The sequence below is a fragment of the Ursus arctos genome, unplaced genomic scaffold (assembly GCF_023065955.2).
Source record: "Ursus arctos isolate Adak ecotype North America unplaced genomic scaffold, UrsArc2.0 scaffold_13, whole genome shotgun sequence".
NCBI lineage: Eukaryota > Metazoa > Chordata > Mammalia > Carnivora > Ursidae > Ursus > Ursus arctos.
Genome location: NW_026622797.1, coordinates 32,100,817 through 32,119,339, shown reverse-complemented (window position 1 = coordinate 32,119,339; position 18,523 = coordinate 32,100,817). Strand labels below are relative to the sequence as shown.

The window sequence follows — 18,523 nt, the reverse complement described above, 5'->3', positions numbered from 1 at the left end:
ATGGTCAGTCAGGTAAAAATCAACCTGAACCTAATATCCTATGAATTTCCCCGACAATGTTTGTTAAAATATATAAGTTATTTATTTATTTATTTATTTGTTTGTTTATTTATGAAAGAGAAAGAGTGAATGCAAGTGAGGGGAGGGGCAGGGGGAGAGGAAGAGAGAGAATCCTAAGCAGGCTCCCTGCTCAACAGTGCAGAGCCCTGCTCGCTGCTCAATCTCATGACCCTGAGATCCTGACCTGACCCGAAATCAAGAGTCGGATATTTAACCAACTGAGCCACCCAAGCGCCCCTGAAGTCTTTTTTACATGCGAGAGACAAAATCAGGGACAGAGAATAGAGAAGAAAAGATACTATAAAAGTAAAAGAACCAGAAAAAAAATAGTTACGTCCACAACAGGACTATTAATATGCAAGAAAACATGAGTTGATATACATTGTATCAATCTTCCAGGAAATACAAAAACACTATTTTAATTCCATGCATATGGAGATTAAGCTGCATAAGAATCATCTCTGACAGGAAAAAAAAATCTGGAAACTCTGAGTATGCAGCTCTCTTGGTGCCGCAACTACCCAATGCCTTGTGCAATTATGTGCTTAATAAAAGCTTTTGACAATAACACTGGAGGGCAGGTGTCATGCCTGATCAACCCACTTAGTCCATAAGCAAGTAGATAACTCAATGCTTTAATGAGGAGGAAAGGAATAAGAAGATAAGAAAAGGTACGTGCTTAAGAGAATCAGGATTTAATTACTTGCTGCATATTTCTCATGTCTAATCCTGGGCACGTATACACACATATATATACACACATGAGTACACACAATAACATACTTCCTTGATTTAGTTTAACAGCTGAACATTCAGCTATGACTTATAAGGTAGCAGAGATTGTCCATGACTCTCAGAGGAAACTCCTTTTATAATGAGCAAAAGAAAATAAAATTTTTTCCTATAAACCATTACAGTAACAGAGACTAAAATCTATCAGAGAATTATATGAGGTAGAATCCTAAACAGTAATTCTTTTTTTTTTTTTTTTTTTGAGAGAGAGAGAGAGTGTGCGAGTCGGGAGTGGGGAGGGGTAGAGGGAGAGGGAGAGAGAGAAACCCAGGCAGGTTCCATGCTCTGTGTGGAGCCCAGCCCTTGGGCTTGATGTCATAACCCTGAGATCATGACCTGAGCTGAAATCAAGAGTTGGATGCTCAATTGACGGAGCTACCCAGGTGCCCCCTAATCAATAATTCTTATATTGACAATCCTAACCACCTTCAACAGAAAACTAGAAGGTATTGTGGCATGCTGTGTTCTTTATCAGACTAGACAAGTTTAACGTAAATAGCTGTATGTATCACAAATGCAAACAAACACATATTAAAATATTGAAGGTATTGCAAGATATATTGAAGTTAAATATATTGAAGAGAAAATAGTGATACAGATGTTGTAGTAAGTAATTAGTAGAAAACCTGATTTATATAGACTGTAGGTTCCATGAGGTCAGGAACCATGTCTGTTCACATAACATTTTATTAACGCTTTACACAGAACCTGGTATAAAACAAGCAATCAACAATACGTGGATTAATTTAGCAGTGATTGTCCTAGGAGCTATGGTAATACCAAGCAAAATACTGGGGGGGGGGTTGGTTAATTTTAAAACTTAAATGTGAGAATAAGACAAATGTACCACTCACATTGAGAAGTTTATTCATTCATTTATCACTCATTCGTACTTCCTTCTGAAAAGTATTTAAGAAGTCTTTAAAAAAACATAAAACAGGAAATTCATATACAAGTAGAAATCAGGATAAAAAAAGGAAATAGGACAATAGAAGAAAAGGTAGAGGATGGAGTGTGTATAAAAGCACACACCTGGAATCCTTCTGGCAATTGCCAAAATTGCAAATGGGATTCTGTCTTAAAGGACAAAGGCAAGAGAAATGTCCACATAGAGCCCACAGTGCCACGGTCATAAAACACAGTAGGTCACCATCTATCTTTTACTGACTCACTGGGCAAATACATTATTTACTACTTAATTTCCTGGGGAAAGACACGCACTACAAAAAATGCATTACAGAGACTACCGAAGTTATTTTCTTCCAAAGCAAAATGGTTAAATAAAATCCTGGTGCTTTCCTATTGGCTCCTGTTTGGTTCTCCAAATGAATAATGAGTGAATTTTTTAAAAGGAAGCTTAACTTCCTACAGCATTCAACAATTATAAGAGAGGAAAATGTGGAGGGGGCAATTCAGATATCTATGTGTTTACTTATATATAAAATTCATGCAGCAGAGAGAACCACTGGCATAACCAACATGTGTATTTCCTTGACCAATGTGCACTCATATTCTACACTGAAAAGTCATGTACAGGGTTCATAATGGTTTATGCAAATGATAACAACGAAGACCTGTGGCTTGAGATTTCATTACTTCCGCTGCCAGTTAGACTTGAATATGTGCACATCGTCAGCCCACAGAGTGGAGAAGAGGATGAGGGCAAGAGAGACTGAGTCACTTGAGCCTGGCAGAGGAAGTAAAATCATGGTCAGAGAGCTGAGGGGCAGGGGCACCAGGTGGCTCAGTTGGTTAAGTGTCTGCCTTCGGCTCAGGTCCTGATCTCAGGGTCCTGGGATCGAGCCCCACTTGGGCTCCTTGCTCGGCAGGGTGCCTGCTTTTCACTCTCCCTCTGTGCCTCCCCATGCACTCAAGCACACATGTGTTGTCTCTCTCAAGTAAATAAATAAAATATTTAAAGAGAAAGAGAGAAAGGTGAGGGCAAAGTTCCCTTCCAGAAGCAGCTTTGGGATTGTAGTCCACAGTCGTGAGCTGGCTCACACTACAGACAGTCCATCAGCCAGGGGACTAATGTGAGGAAATGCAAAACCAGGGACGGGTGTTTTATTTGCTCTGCAGGATGTCTGGATTCATATATCTGGCCACATTTCTGTGCTCAGAACGACAGCCAAACAAATTATTATAGGGCCAACTATAAAACTTGGGAGGTGAATTTAGCTACTGGAGATTTTAAAAAGGAAAAACAATGAATGGAATTCCCACTGTCTTGTCCTCTTTTTCTCCTTCTTCATTCAAATTTAGATCTATTGTTTCTTTACACATCATTTAAGATTTGCTCCAGCTTTGACTCCAAAAATCAACTATTTTATTTTATTATTATTTTTTTTAATTTTATTTTTAACTACATCCAAAGTGAGGCTTGAACGTAAAAGCCTGAGATCAAGAGTGGCCCACTCTAGCAACTGAGCCAGCCAGGTACCCCTTAACTCTCTATTTTAAGCAAAGAAGCATTCAAGGAATTTTCACACATTTCTTAGTCATTTCTTTCAGTTCTTTGAATCTTAATTTGAAGGTAACATCTAAAGCTCAAGTTTTAAGAACTTGTATGAACATAAGGTATGTCTCTATAATTTAACTGTCTGATACAAAAATAGTCCACGAGAAAAATTTACGTTTGTTTTTTTTGTTTGTTTTTTGTTTTTTGCTGTACACCTTGCTTTCATTTATTACGTGCTTAAATAGTGTCACAGACTATACTAACTATATTATATGGATTACTTCCTTTTTATCCCCACAAAAACCCCTAGGAGATGATTATTATTGTTCTACCCAGGTACACAGAGATGAGTAAACAGAGATGCTATATCAATCAATAACTTCCCCAAGTTTTTACATAAGGATATGTCATCAGAACCTGAACTCAGTCAGCCTGATTCCAGACCCATAGTCTTAACCACCAAGTTATAGTTCTGACATCGCATTTCAACCTCTCTAGAATACACAAAAAGCACAGCCCTGGAAGTGAAAGGAGCTTCCTTAATGCACAGACACAGTAAAGAGCAACCAACTTTGAATTAGGACTCAAGATCCATGGCTTCTCTTTATAATACCAGCTATGTGACCTTATTAAGTCAGCTCACCAGTTTGTCCCTCTGCTGAAAAAGGTCAGGGCTCAAAAAAACCTAGTTGAATCAAGCCGATGTTTAAGTCCTTTCAGGTTTCGACATTCTCTGTTTTCTACTAGATGCCCGTCATCACCTAGCATACCTTGGGTCAGAGATAGGAATGTGGTGTCCATCGAAGGACATGCAAGACAGGCTGGTGTGGCCTGGGCTGCAGCCAAAGAGCACTGGTGACAGCTGGAAACTAGTAAAGAGAAGGTGAGTAAAGACAAATCCATTTCCTGAAGCAAGGCCCAAACTTGGAATTCTATGGAGTGGGTATTACTTTTTAAGCATGGATTCATGTTACATCCTCAAGAAAAGCTTATTTATGGTGTTTCTTCAGTGCCTAAAATAGGACCTGATGCATAATGAAGGGTCAGTGACAACTTTTAAGCCAACAGCATGAAGGGACAAATCTACATGATTAGTCCATGTCCCCTAGAAAACAAGCTAATTGCCGAGTGACTCGTTCTCCATGTTGTTGTTTAGCTAAGTTTGGAGAAGAAGCTCCTCTAATGTGACTCACTTGTGACTTCTGGGGGAATAGCCAAACCTCATGCCTCTTTCTCCTGCAGAGTCTCTCCTTGCCCTTGTGCCATTGTCTCTGAGCGCCCTGGCAAAGAGCATTCTTTCCTTTCTCTCCACTTTCTCTCCAGGAGATGGTGTGTGTGTGTGTGTGTGTGAGAGAGAGAGAGAGAGAGAGAGAGAGGGAATATACATATATACACATATACCTATAATAAGATAATATCACCCTCCCCATCACATTGCTCTGTAAATGACATATCTAATAGCACAGACATTCAAACCATGGCATTTCTGCAGGAAGGCACCGTGAACTTAGCATTATGAGGAATAATAACGTCAGGAACAATGATCGCAGTGACCAGCAGGATTATTTTAACATACCACTTGGCAGATTTTCTGTCATTGTGTCCTTTGTGACATCTCACTTTTAATGCGGTTCACAAAGAATCAGTTTGCAGAACCAATTAAAAAAAATCAGTATTTTGCTGTGGCAAAACACTTATTTTCAAACAAGATTTCACCACCTTAATTATTCTCCGTAAAAAGAAAAGCACAGCATAGGTGAAGACACTGAGGCAGAGAGGGGTAATAGATTGAGGTCACACATTAAGTCAGGGGAAATGGCAAAAATAGAAAATAGAAACAGGGCTTTTCTGAGTCACAGCCCAGTGTTCCAGTCAATGACAGACCCAGAGCTGATATACAAGTTCACATTAGCTTACAAAATAACCGCAGGCACATTGCTCCTGAAACCAGGCCATGCACTCAGTGCATGCCCCGATGCGTGTGCAAATTAATTTTTGGCAGCAGGAGGTCCTGGTAAGTTTCAACTCCGGCATAGGAGTGATTAAAGCAGACAGACATATCAATTTTTTTTCAGGTGAGAAGCCAGAGCTCTAGGACAAGCCCTAATAATTGCTTGTTTTTTGAGTAACTTATAATGAGAGAAAAACCCACCGAACATTTTATTTGCAATATTTTTTGTGTAAGTCCCTCTCCTTCCAGAAACATCTCTGGTGCAGGTAGTACACACTCAGTCAGCCCTAGGACTATTTATCCAGCCTATGTAGGTGTACGTTAGATACAATGCCTCTTCTTAAACCATGTGGAAGAACGGCAAGAATTCTCAGCGTTGTTTGATGCCTCAAGCCAGAAAGAATGCCTCCTTCCTTAGATGAAGGAGTTTGGAAAATTTAGGGTTACACTTGAAAGCACAAAGGAAGCAAGTCAAATAACTATGCGTGAGCTCTTTGAAATTACTAGTGTTTTATTTTTATGATTGTTTTGTACCCCTTCCCAGAGAATCAACTATAGAGCCCCATAGCCTGATAAATATTAATTGCACTGAATGAAGGGAAATAAATATTGTCTGGATAGACCAATGGGTAGAGGTATTTTAGAGGTAGGGGCTAGGAATGAACTCTGTATCAAGTCTTAAACCCTAAAAATCCTGCACACCCCGTGAACGCCCGGTTATACCAGATTTTCGTAATAGCCACTTTATTAACTCAGTTATTTAGTTATTTATTTAACAAACACGTCCGAGCCCCTGTTCTGTGGTAGGAAAGGCAGAGGCCTGGAGATAAAAAAGTAAAATACACAGACTCCCCTTCGAAGAGCTCATGATCTAAATGGGGGAGGGAGGCTGAGTTAACAACTACCATCTCAAATGGGAAGAGTTCAACACAAGAGAAGCACAGCATGTTACAAGGACTTCGAGAAGGGAAAGCTGGTCATGATGAGGGTTAGGGAAGTGGGGAAAGGGGTTGGGAAGCAAGGTGCCACTTGACCTTGCTTTGAGTGAAAAATGGGAGGAACTGTTTAGGCTAAGAAAAGGAAAATATGCTGTTCAAGGCTCACTGGGAGATATCAAGCATCACGAGGAGGGAGAGAGCATAGAGCTTTGGGGGTTTAGGATGGACTGATTATAGGATGCCCGACTCCTGGCGGTGGGGGGGGGTGGCACTATTCACATTTTAGTCTATGTGAATGGCACTCTGTGGATTTGAATGACACATCGGCCTTTGTCATAAGCTGTGGCTTGAGAATTGGTGAGAAATAGGGCAAAAGGATAGGCACCTCACCTACTAAGACAAAAAGCAGGAAGAGAAGAAATCACATCAATCAGGTTTTTAAAAACATAATAGCTTTTTTTTTTCAAAGATTTTATCTATCTATCTATCTATCATCTATTTATTTATTTATTTATCAGAGAGAGAGAGAGCAAGCAAAGCAGGGGGAGCAGCAGGCAGAGGGAGAAGCAGACTCCCCACTGAGCAAGGAGACCAATACAGGACTTGATCCCAGGACCTGGGATCTTGACCTGAGCCGAAGGCAGACACTTAACCAACTGAGCCACCCAGGTGCCCCGACAGCCTTTATTTTTTAGGGCAGTTTTGGATTCATAGCAAAATTAAGTGGAAAGTACAAGAGTTCCACATACGCCCTCCCCACATACAGCCTCTTCTAACATCAACATCCCTCACCAGAGTGTTAACATTTGTTACAATCAACGAAGCAACACTGACACGTTATTATCACCCACATGCATGATCTACGTCAGGATTCACTCTCTGTGTCGTGCATTCTAAGGGTCTGGACAAGTGTATAATGACATGTGTCCACCATTACAGTATCATACACGACAGTTTCATTGCCCTAAAAATTCTCTGTGCTCCACTTACTCATCTCTCCCTCTGTCCCCAACCCCAGCCAACCACTGATTTTTTTTACAGGTCTTTTTCTAGAATGTCATATGGTTGTAATCATGCAGTAAGTAGCCTTTTCAGATTGGCTCCTTTTACTTTGGACTATGCATTTGTTTCCTCCTTGTCCTTTTGTGGCTTGATAGCCCATTTATTTTTGGCACTGAATAATATTCTATTGTCTGGATGTACCAAAGTTTATTTTTTTTTTCATTTGGAGAGAGCAGGAAAGTGAGGAAGTTGGTCCCCATCCCACGAAGTAGGAGAAACTAATTATAATTACAAATGTGTATCAAATCTGATAAGTGTACCTATTGTCTGCCACATCCAATTCTGCTATAAAACCAATGACCAAGGTAAAACCCTATGATCCACCTCTGGGCCCTTCTCCAGCTTGGCACAACACTCTTTGGATACCACCATTCCATCAGATAAAACGACAACTGATGTCTTAAGAAGCAATATTAGATTATGCCCATGAAAAGCTTGTGGGCACTGAGTTCTAGGAAACAGAGCTTCACAAATCAGCTTCACAAACACACCCTGGAAATATTCCCAACCATAATTACACTGACTTTTCCGACATATCACAATTAAAGGTAATTTTCAAATGTTATGTTGATCTGGGCAGGTGTGTGAGACCAGATCACGGGACCCGGTCATAGCAAGCAGCCCGGTATGGGAAACCTTTTCATCTCTGAGGGCCTGAGACTCTCCTGGGCCAGAGACACCAGGGCAGGCAGATGAGTGGCCCAGCAGAAGCAACAGCTGCCAGCTTGGTCCAGGAAGTCTTTTTGTCTCATCAGGTCTGACACCCTCCCTGTCCCCACTCTTCAGGGACACGAGAGCAGGAAGGGATCCTACCATGCCCTTCTCCCACTGAGAGACCCCTGGTGGCTCAGGCTGGGGAAATCCCTTCCACCCCCTTAGACAACACCAGCCAAGACCAGTGAGAGCCCCAGGGGCATCTGGTACACCAAACAAATAAAAATAACAACACAAAGGTGCTAAAAATTAAACTGCCATTGGAAAAAGTAGGCTAAAACCTGCTTGCTGAACCTAAGGGACCCAGAATGTCCTAACAAAACAAATAATATGCCTAAGGGACAATAGAAAATTGCCTGTCATATCAAGAACCAAGAAAATCACAACTTGAATGAGAAAAAGCAATCAACAAATACAACACCTACATAGATCAAATGCTGGGATTCTCCGGTAAGGATTTTAATACAATCATCATAAAAATGTTTCAGCAGTCAATTACAAATTCTCTTGAGATAAATGAGAAAAAAATCTTAGCAAAGAAATAGAAGTTATAAAAGAGAATCAAATGGAAATTATAGAACTGAAAAATATAGTAACAGAAATTTAAAAGAAAACACTTGCTTGATGGGCTCAATAGTAGAGTGAGGAGGACAGAGGTTAGAATCAGTGAACTTGAAGGCAGAACAAGAAAATTAACCCAATCTGAAAAAGAGAGAAAATAGACTTAAAAAAAAAAAAGGAAAATGAAAAACCAGAGATTTATGGACCTATGGGATAATAACAAAAGATCTGATAGTCATATCATCAGAGTCCTGGAGAAAGAGAAGGAGGGTAGAAAGAATATTTGAAAAAACAATGGCTGAAAACTTTAAATTTGGTAAAAGAAACAAACCTATACATTCAAGAACCTGAGTGAAACCCAAACAGGATAAACACAAAGAAATTCATACCAAGGGGGAGCCTGGGTGGCTTAGTCAGTTAAGCCTCCAACTCTTGATTTCAGCTCAGGTCATGATCTCAGGGTCTTGAGATCCAGCCCCACATCTGGCTCCATGCTGGGCATGAAGCCTGCTTGGGATTCTCTCTCTCCCTCTGCCCCTCCCCATTCCCACTCACATGTGCACGTGCGCTCTCTCTCTGAAAGAAAGAAAGAAAGAAAGAAAGAAAGAAAGAAAGAAAGAAAGAAAGAAGAAAGAAATTCATACCAAGACACATGATAATTAAATCTTTGAAAATGAAAAATAAAAATCTTGAGATAAAAATCTGGAGAGAATTTGGGGCACCTGGGTGGCTCAGTCAGTTGAGCATCTGCCTTTGGCTCAGGTTATGATCCCAATGTCCCAGGACTGAGCCCCACATTGGGCTCCCTGCTTAGTGGGGAGTCTGCTTCTCCCTCTCCCTATGCCCTTCTCCCCCCAACCACTTGTGTTCTCTCTTGCTTGCTCTCTCTCAAATAAATAAATAAAAATTAAAAAAAAAAAAGAAAAAGAAAATAGTTGTCTAATCTGTCACCAAAAACTGTATACCCTTTCCTTAATGCATAAATGAGCAGGAATCTCCTAAGGCGGGGTGGGGGGGGCGCCTGGGTGGCTCAGTCGTTAAGCGTCTGCCTTCGGCTCAGGGCGTGATCCTGGCGTTCAGGGATCGAGCCCCACATCAGGCTCCTCTGCTATGAGCCTGCTTCTTCCTCTCCCACTCCCCCTGCCTGTGTTCCCTCTCTCGCTGGCTGTCTCTCGCCCTGCCAAAAAAAAAAAAAAAAAAAAAAAAAAATCTCCTAAGGGAAGAACGACTTACCCCAGGGAAGAAATAGTGTCATAAATCCACAACAAAGTGGTTCAAAATGCTCTACCGCTACCAAAAAAGCCCCTTGAAATTAAACATCTTGAGGAGAAGAAAGGCAATTTGAGTGCTGTTCTGTTGAGATTAAATTGTTTTTACCATTGACTTTCAAATTTGAATTTTGCACATTAGTTTACATTTATTTGCAAGTTTCTCCTTAAGTTGTAGCTCATAATCACTGGCTCAAGTATAAAGGCATAACCTATGGGTTATTGGGTATTAGAGACCCACCTCACAAAATAACACCTGTTTGGGGATCAATAGTACAATACATGGTAAATAAACTGGCAGAAAGTCTTTTATTTCCTTAATCAAATCCATAAATAGTGTGTGGTGACATAGATATATGTAAACTGCTGTCCTATTTCTGCTCTGCCCAAAACTATGTGGCATTGAATGTGAAAAAAAAAACAATGTATCAATCAAGTCTCATATCTTTGGATCCATCAAAAATTGGGCCTTTGTTTATCTACATTCTTATCATCTTTAAAATAGGAGATGAGTTCACAGTAGAGCTTTCCTATTTAGCATCTACATGACAGTGTATCACTGTCTCAGAGCTGGACCAAAGCCAAGGCCATTTGGTTCAGTCTTCTAGTCCAGGCTTCAATTGTTTTGTGTTTGCAGTACACTTATGCGTTCTGAACATTTTGGCAGTAAGCTTAAAGAGATTAAAGGACTGATAGGAGTACGAAACAAATTAGCAATAATCGCAATGCAATCACTGTCTTACATAACAGAGCTTCACAGACTCTCTACCAGCATCCCTGGTTATCATGTGTGGTTGCCCGTCAGCACTGTCTGAATAGAAGCATTTACTGCTCTGACAATACCCATACCTTCTTAGAGACCCACAAAGCAAAGTTCTCTTATTTTCCCAGCAACATGTCATCTTTCTTTCTTTCTTTCTTTCTTCTCCCTTCCTTCCTTCCTTCCTTCCTTCCTTCCTTCCTTCCTTCCTTCCTTCCTTCCTTCCTTTTTCTTTCTTTTGCCTCTTATCTTTTTTTAAAGATTATTTTTAGAGAGAGGAGAGAGGGAGAGCACAAGTGGGAGGGGCAGAGGGAGAGGGAGAGAGAAACCCAAGCAGACTCTGCACTGAGCGCAGAGCCCCATGCAGGGCTTGATCTCACAACCCTGAGATCATGACCTGAGCCGAAACTACATGACTGCGCCACCCAGGCGCCCCACTTTGCCTCTTATCTTGAATTTGCAGCAGGCTGAGCCTTACTCTACACCACCTCTATCCTCCATCTTCTCACCAGTTCAGCCCAACATTATCAGTACAGAATTCAACCTCAGTTACACTTTTCTTAAAAAGTCATTTTTCTTTCTCCTGTGGCCAGATGTGGTGGCACGACTGTGTGGGCGTCATGGTCCCACCTTTGAGCTGTAGCACAGCAATGGTGAACTGTCCTATGACATGCAAGACTTGTTCATGCAACGTCACTGACAGCATTCAGCCTTTTCTTCCTTTTCTATGTTTTGTTAACTGTGGTAAGGACACTTAACATGAGATCTACCCTCTTAACAATTGTCATGGGTTCCACAGAGTATTGCTAACTATGGGTACAATGTTATAAGCAGATCTCCTGAACTTACTCAACTTGCGTAACTGCAACTTTGCACCTGTTCCATGGCAACACCCATTTCTCCCTCCCAGCAGGCCCTGGCAACCACCATTCTCATCTCTGCTTCCATGTGTCTGACTACTTTAGGTACCTCATGGAAGTGGAATGGTGCAGTATTTATCTTCCTAAGACTGCCCTATTTCACTTAGCGTAAGGTACTCAAGGTTTATCTGTGTTGTTCCACGTGGCAAGATTTACTGATTTTTTAAAGGACAAATAATATTCTATTGTATGTATATTTTTTTTCTTTATTCATCCGTAGATGAACATCTAGGTTATTTCCACACTGTAGCATTCAGCCTCTTCTTTAATATTCATAGTTACTGAGAACTCACCATCAATGGCCACATGGTGAAAACACTGTTCACTCCTCTTAAGAAACAACACTGCCAGGAAGCTCTTTAATTGAGCTAAAATCTCATACATTCTAGTTCTCCAGCCAACACAGGAAACAATAAATCTAAACCATAGGCCACAACCTTGAATGCCAATAAGTGATGCTTTTTGAGAATAAGAAAAAATCTGACAGAAATATGCAAACAACAACAACAACAACAACGAACAACCCATAATTGTCCTATTAGAAGAAGTCTGGCCAAAGATGGTGAAAGAGTGCTATGAATACATCTCAGGTTGTAAGAGACATTGAGGATCACAGAGTCTGTACCTGGGGCCCTCTCTCCTCTTCACCTATCTGCTGCTATAAAGACAGACAGAATTTCTAATTCTTCAACAGAAGAGAGAGTAGACTGCGACTTCAAAACATTCACAAAATTTACTTGGGCCAATGCTGAACTGGACAAACACAATACTTCCATGAGATCACCATCTTGCTACCTCTACTCCAAGGGCTGGACCTCATGACAGCTTCTGAGTCGTTGGAGTCTCACATTGGGTCTCTAGTGATGTCTTTTTTTTTTTTTTCCAGATCAAATGCTATCACCTTCATTAACTGTTCAGTATGCAGGTGTTCCAAATTCCTGATTTACCTGAATCACCTCCTGACTTGTTCTGATTTACAAAATAGCCTCCTGAAGTACAGCCTCAAGAGAGGTGCAAAGAACTTCCCAGGGGCTCTGATCTGGCTGGACAGGCTGGCTATTCCAGAGCCACACAGCATCTTTACATAGGGGCCCTTTTCCACCACCCTCTGTGTGCAGTTTTTAAAAGCTACGGCTATTGATTGGGATGCAATCTGCATGCTACTGGTTTCTTTCTCATCACAGTAATGGTGCGGCCCAAATGTCATTCATTATTGTCTACCAATCTCCTTAAATTGTTTTCCCTTTAAAAATCTGTGGTGGTAAATTCATATCTATTTTGTCTTGCAAAATTCTGAAGTCTATGTCAAGAAATGCCATCATTTGGGGGGCACCTAGGTGGCTCAGTCGGCTGAGTGTCTGACTCTTGGTTTCAGCTCAGATCTTGATCGCAGGGTAGTGAGTTCAGGCCCCATGTTGGGTTCTATGCAGGGTGTAGAGCATGAAAGAAAGAAAGAAAGAAAGGAAAGAAAGGAAAGAAAGAAAGAAAGAAAGAAAGAAAGAAAGAAAGAAAGAAAGAAAGAAAGAAAGAAAGAAAAAGAAAGAAAAAACAGAAATGCCATAATTTTTATGCTCACAAAGCAAATTTGTATTTTTAAAGCCCGTTTATACCTAGAATTCCCTTTTTTAAGGTTTATTAATACCAAAAGGATGATTTCTCCCTAAATAGTTCAATTGCTTCCACTTGAAAATACAAATATGTCTTTTATAGTAAAAAAAGGAAACTCAGACTTTATTAGGTTGTATTAGGCTTTAAGAAACATATTGTCTTACAGAATTGTTCCAAGAACCCCATGAAGTACTTCGCACTATCCCAATTCTATAGGTGACAAAATGGAGGCTTTGGGAGATTGAGTAAATAGCCCAAGGCCAAATTGCCAATTAGCACAAAAGCCCGGAATTTAAACCTAGGCTCTTTACGCTACACCATGTATCTAATTCTTCCTTTTGGGTAAGAATTAAGTCCACCCTGTCAATTTCATTCATTGTTTCCTTTATCTCTTGAGAGGGTCACTTGTTATCAGATGTTCGGCTTTGCACCAAACAGGATAAACCTTCCTGCAACTGTCGGGAGAGTTAAAAATCTTCCGGTACTTTCCAAGTTTACCTCTGTACCATATAATCCTGATATATTCTGTCGTTTGGAACACACTGGGAATAAATGAGCATTCAAAACACATTCTATAATTTCACTATGAGTAAATACAACTCGAGTTACAAATGATAAATATAGAAATGAACATTTTCAGAAATTCAGTCAATCCAGAGTTAGGAACTGACTGTGTAATATGTACAAACAAATGAGTAAAATGACTTACGAGAATGATTTCTCTAAATGGGAGACACTGCTGATTGTCTACCCAATGTGCGTGTTCTCTTCTTCCACAAATAAACCTCAATTTTGTTCATGGTAACAACGTATGACTAGTTTATAACATTTTCTTTTTTCAGACTGCCTTATAGCTCTGCTGTGGTCTTAATGGCGTACTTTACGGCCAATGACGCCTAAGTGGAACTTGCTGAGTGTAACGTTAGGGAAATCTCCTGAAAGGAGGTCAGCTCATTTAGCCTGCACCTTTGCCCTTTGCCCTCTTCTTCCTTCTGCCTGGAATGCAGTGTGATACTAAAGTTGGAGCAGTGCCACTACGAGGCAAGGTTAGGAGTGCCTACAAGCGGAGCCAGAATCCCCGATGGCGTTGTGGAGACAACAGCCTGCCTAGCTACACACCTCTTGCTAAGTGAAAAGCACTATACCCTTATTTGTACATTGGGTCTTCTTATATGCAGCCAAACACATCCCTAATTGATAGCCTGAACAATGTCTGACAAGGACTAGATGTAGCTTTTTGTATTACCAAAGCGATAAAACCCCACAAACAGAACTTTTGAATCTCTCCATGACACATCTGGCAACTCAGTGAACCTTCAAGATTACGCAGAGGTGCTGAGAAAATCAAAGATTCTGGGTCCTGTCCTTGACTGGAAGAGTATGAGAGCAAAGACCCTTTCCATCTGGTCCACCAGAGTCTGTGATGGTGGGCATAGAAAGATAAATCCTTGGCCAATGGATGGATGAACGGATGAATAAACTTACAGTCTAGTTGGGGAGATTAACAAAGAAATAGATGATTCAAAGAGAATAAAATCTTAGCATCACTGCCTAGGGCTTCCTGGAGGAGACGAGTTTCAAACTGGGGGATAAAAATTGAGGATCCACTAGCAAGATAAAAGATACAGGGAGGAATTTCCAAGGAGAGGGAGTCACACGCAACCGAAAACTGTGCACACTCTTGCAGGCCTATAGTTTCCAAATCCAAGGAGTGGGGAGCTACAGGCCCGCAAGGCAACCAAGAGTTAAATCATGTAGGGCCTGGGTGTGCCAAGCAAAAAGCATGGTCTTCTGGTCTCTCATCCAGTTGCATCTGATAAACTGATTTCAGCTTCCCCCTCTCAACTTCCCCCTCTGCCATCACAAATTTTAGTCTTCAAATTTCAAGAATTTTGTGACTTGAGGATACAAACTTCATCAACCACATTTTTTTATTTCAGCTATTTTTATTTCAATTTCACAAACCTACAACACGGATGGCAAACGCATCTACCATTTTGGGAAAATCTCTTCCACTATTGAAGTGGAACATATTTTAAAAAGCCTCTTGTCTTAAAGCTCTGGATGTTGTCTGGGTTTCACTCACTTCAGTGGGAAGCTCCTTCAGCCATAATTGTCTTCCTCTGCCTTGGAGGTTTTCTCAAGTGACTGCAGTCACGAAGGGGACATCTGTCCCATGCTTCCTGTCCCAGGAGGGCTCTGTGGTGTACTGCACCAGGGCCCTGCACACAAGGCTTCCCTTTGCCCCTGTGTGAGCAGACAAAAACTAATTAAAAGTAGGAGGTTAATGTTTGCCCCTGAGGGGTTGAAGGTCAAATAAACAAGTCAGCATTTTTCTCCATCTTTGTCTGTTTTCTTGTTCCCCAAACTCATCAACCATCTTTCCAATTTTTCTCTTCTACACCCAGCACCCCTCTTAGAGGTTGGGGTATTATTTATTTGTTTAATGTGAACTGCTTTCAACCCTCCAGGAATCTGGAAGGCACAGAGCTAGCCTGGTCTTCCTGTGAGCCTCCTCACTTCACCGTGGAGCTTAGCTGGGGAAGAATAAAAAACACCCTCAAACTCACTCTTTCCCCATGTTTCCTATACAAACATTGTCCAGTGCATATTTCTAATATGCTGCCTTCTTCATATGCTGTGTAGATATAAACCTGGCTCCTTTCATAAAGACACCTGGTTGGAATGATAGGAGAAATATGAGGATTTCACATTTCAGTTTGTTCTCCCATTGGCTGCCATAGAAATTTAAGTGAGTTTTTTATTTTTATAAAAGGGAGTGAAAATCTCAAAGACTCAAAGTGAATAAATGTTTCTGATCTTTTTCGTAGGTTTTCTATCTCATTTGAGAAGTAAATAGGAAAACCTGGAAAGGGAGTCATTGTATGCATAAGTGTGAAATTAACAACCTAATATTTATTAATCGAATTCTAATCTAGTTAACAGCTATCATAATCAATAGATTTGTCTCAATATTAGCAATGTAATAGATGGGGTCACAGATAACTTTGTTTTTATTGTAGTGGGTGAATTTCCTGTCTTGATAAATTTGCATTTGACCCTGACTTGCTGCTTATATTCCAATTTATGTATTTAACTGCATTTACCATAGACAATTTTCTGTCACATTTCAACAGTTAATATTTTTCTTAATCTGAAAATTTGAAGGTATAGAACAAATGCTTCCCAGGCTGCTTCCCCCGCCCCCACATTTATGGATTATTCTGCTTCCGAAAATAACGTATCGGTTTGTTTTTCTGCTCCTAAACAATGGTTTTAACGATTCCCATAAAGATATTTTTCTTTTTTTTTTTTTGTTGCCAACAAGTACAGAGCACTGCATAGTTTGTTTCATGCTGTTCATATGCATTATTCAGAAAGCAATGATCAGATTGATGTGGTTTTGTTAGTCCAGGAAGTGGCATTCATGTATAATCCATGTGCCGCTTTTTAAAAATGTAAAATGGTGAACTTCAAAACAAATGAAAGTCAAGTCTAGTCTTTTTTGATTGAAGTTTTAGTTTGTGTTGTCAAAAATATTAACTGGTTCATTTTCTAACCTGCTAGAAGACAGTTATAAAATATTACAATAGCACACTAAGGCTTTCTTAAAAGCATTACATTTATGTCCTTAAGTCCTCTGTGGAATAAGGAAGAAATATATATTGTTCCCTGCTCCTGGTTCCTGTTAGTATTTGGTGTTTGACCCTGGTTCCTGACAGAGCTCTTAGAACCCTTGGAATTTTTTGAGTGATAGGAATGTCTGACAAAGAGCTCCTAAGTCCTTTGGAATTTCCTAGGTAATAGGAGTTTTCTTCTAATGAGGTGATTCTAGATGGGCTCCTAGACGGGGGCTGGTTACCAGAAAGACCAATGCATGATTAGAAACTTGGAATTTTCAACCCCCCTCCCCCAGTCTCCAGAGGGGGAAGAGATTGGAAATGGAGTTAATAATCAACCATGCCTACATGTTAAAGCTTCCATAAAAATCCCAAAAGTACAGGATTCAGGGAGCTTCTAGAACACACTTGGTGAACACATCTCTATGCCCAGAAGGTGATGCATCCCAACTTCACAGGGGTAAAAGCTCTTGTACTTAGGACCCTGCAGACCTCATCCTATGTACCTCTTCAGGTGTTCCTCTGTGTCCTTTATCATATTCTTTATTTTATAATAAACCCATAAATGTAAGTAAGCATTTCCCTGAGGTCTGTGAGCTGTTCTAGCAAATGACTGAACCCAAGGAGGGAGTCATGGGAAAATCCAAATTGAAGTAAGTCAGGCAGAAGTTGTGGGCAACCTGGGGACCCACTAACTGCAGTTGGTATCTGAAGTAAAAAGCAATTTCGTGGGACTGAGCCCTTATCCTGTGGGGTCTGCACTAATTCCAGGCAGTTAGTGTCAGAATTGCTTGGTGTGGAAAGCCCAAACTTTGATGTCCGGAAGTGAAGTGTTAAGAGTATAAAAGTAGGGGCACCTGGGTGGCTCAGTCGGTTAAGCATCTAACTCTTGGTTTCAGCTCAGGTCATGATCTCTGGGTCATGAGACTGAGCCCCGTGCTGGGTTTTGTACTCAGCAGGAGTCTGCTTGGATATTCTTTCCCTCTGCCCTTCCCCCTCTTGAGCGCACTCTCTCTTTCTCTCAAATGAATAAACAAAATCTTTTTTAAAAAGAGTACAAAAGCATTCTGTGAGTAGAAGAGAAAACAGAGTTCTTTGTCTAGATACTTATTCTCTCCTTGATGGTTGCTGTTCACTCTCCCAGACGCCCCCCCCCCCCCCCCCCCCCCCAGCAAATCCACAGTCAGCCGTCCCTCCAGCTGAGCCTTGCTCAGCCAGCCAGTCACTGGGGTAGGAGTTCTTTCAAGACTGGTTTGGATCCCATGACTCCTATTAACCAAACCTTACAGGGACTTCAACTTGTGTGTTAGACACCTGACACATTCCTTAACTCACTCCCACAACAGTTACTGGGGACAATTATTAAAAGCTTTCATTGAACAATTTTTATCTTTAGCTAAACCACTTCCAAAAATGAATTCTGTTCAAGCTTCCCTCTGAGAACGTTTTCTCCATTTGCTCCCAACTTTCACCCCTTCTCTTCATTAAAAAATTGCGTTTAAGCCTCATCTCTTGGGGAATTTAGTCTTTTCTGAAAGTAGCGAAGTCTTTACCCTGATGCTTCCGAAACCCTTTACAATTATGGTGGTATTATTAGATTTCCTTCTACTCTAAGGTTTTTGAGGTTAGAGACACCATTGTATCAAAAGAAAGTGATCTGCACAAGGTAAGCACCAGTGTTATTGGTTCTCTAATGAAATGCACAGATTTGTTACCACTAAGTTACGACTGAAAAATAAAACAGAGTTTTACAGCTACGTCATCAACATTTTTGTAAAACACGTACACCGCAGTGAGACCTTATAGGCAGC

The 18,523-nt window shown here is 40.7% G+C and overlaps 1 long non-coding RNA gene across 1 annotated transcript in view; it reads right to left on the bottom strand.

Moving 5' to 3' along the window:
- Positions 1–15,992, bottom strand: part of LOC130543537 (uncharacterized) — a 70,284-nt gene extending 54,292 nt beyond the window's left edge. Inside the window, exon 1 of the long non-coding RNA XR_008958947.1 lies at positions 15,179–15,992. This is a non-coding gene — a long non-coding RNA (uncharacterized LOC130543537). The remainder of the gene's footprint in view (positions 1–15,178) is intronic.
- Positions 15,993–18,523: the final 2,531 nt, after the last annotated feature.